Below are 1,109 nucleotides of genomic sequence, written 5' to 3' on the forward strand. Positions count from 1 at the left end.
ATGAATGTCCAGTTATTCCAGCACTGTTAGCTAAAGAGACCCTCTTTGCTCCATTATACTGCCTTTGCTCCTTTGTGAAAGATCAGTTCACTGTATTTCTGGGAATCTATTTCTTGGCTCTCTATTTTGTTATACTGACCTATTTGTCTATTCTTTTGCCAGTATCACACTGTCTTAATTACTGTGCCTTTATAGGAAGTCTTAAAGTCAGTTCAGGATAGTCTTCCCACTTTGTTCTTCTCCTTCAATATTGTATCAACTATTCTGAGTCTTTTTCTGCTTATATAAACTTTAGAATCAGTTGATGCTCATAAAGTAATTTCTGGAATTTCAATTGGGATTGCATTGAATCTGTAAATCAAGTTGGGACATCTAGACAATATTGACATCTTGACAATATTGGATCTTCCTATTAATGAACATTGAATATCTCGTCATTCATTTAGTTCTTTGAGTTTGTTCATCAGAGCTTTGTATTTTTCCTCATAGTTCCAGACATATTTTTTAGATATGTAAATATGTAATTTTTTGAGCTGCCAATGTAAATGATATCATGTTTTTAATTTCAAATTCCCCTTATTCATTGATCGTATATAGGAAAGAAGTTGACTTTTTATATTGAACTTGTATCCTGCACCCTAATACCACTTATTAGTTCCAGGAATTTTTTTATTGATTCTCTTGCTGGGTGAACTGGGGAGACCATGGGCCCTGGGGCCTTGAGCCAGCCCATCCCCAAAGGTATCACCAAAGGTTCTTGGTCTTGTCTCAAGAAAGAATTCAAGGACATGCACTAAACACAGTGGATGAGCAACGCAAGTGGCAATGTTAATTAAAGGAAAAAAGTACACTCTTGAGATATGAGAATGGGCAAGTGAGAGAGAGAGAGAGATGCACACTCTGGGGGTTCGGTTTCTATTTTTTATTGACAGTTAAGTAGGGGGTGGAATATTCATTACTTGGGGCGGGAGGCAGGGTTTCATGGCTTTTCTCCTTAATTTGGTCAGGTGTTTCCTCTTATGGCACTCCACATCTTGGACCTTTCTGGTTTGATCTGGCTTTTTGTGGGGTGCTGCCAGGACAGGTCTCTGACTCTTTTTTTTTTTTTT

The sequence above is a fragment of the Ailuropoda melanoleuca genome, unplaced genomic scaffold (genome assembly GCF_002007445.2).
Source record: "Ailuropoda melanoleuca isolate Jingjing unplaced genomic scaffold, ASM200744v2 unplaced-scaffold7618, whole genome shotgun sequence".
In the NCBI taxonomy this organism is placed as follows: Eukaryota; Metazoa; Chordata; class Mammalia; order Carnivora; family Ursidae; genus Ailuropoda; species Ailuropoda melanoleuca.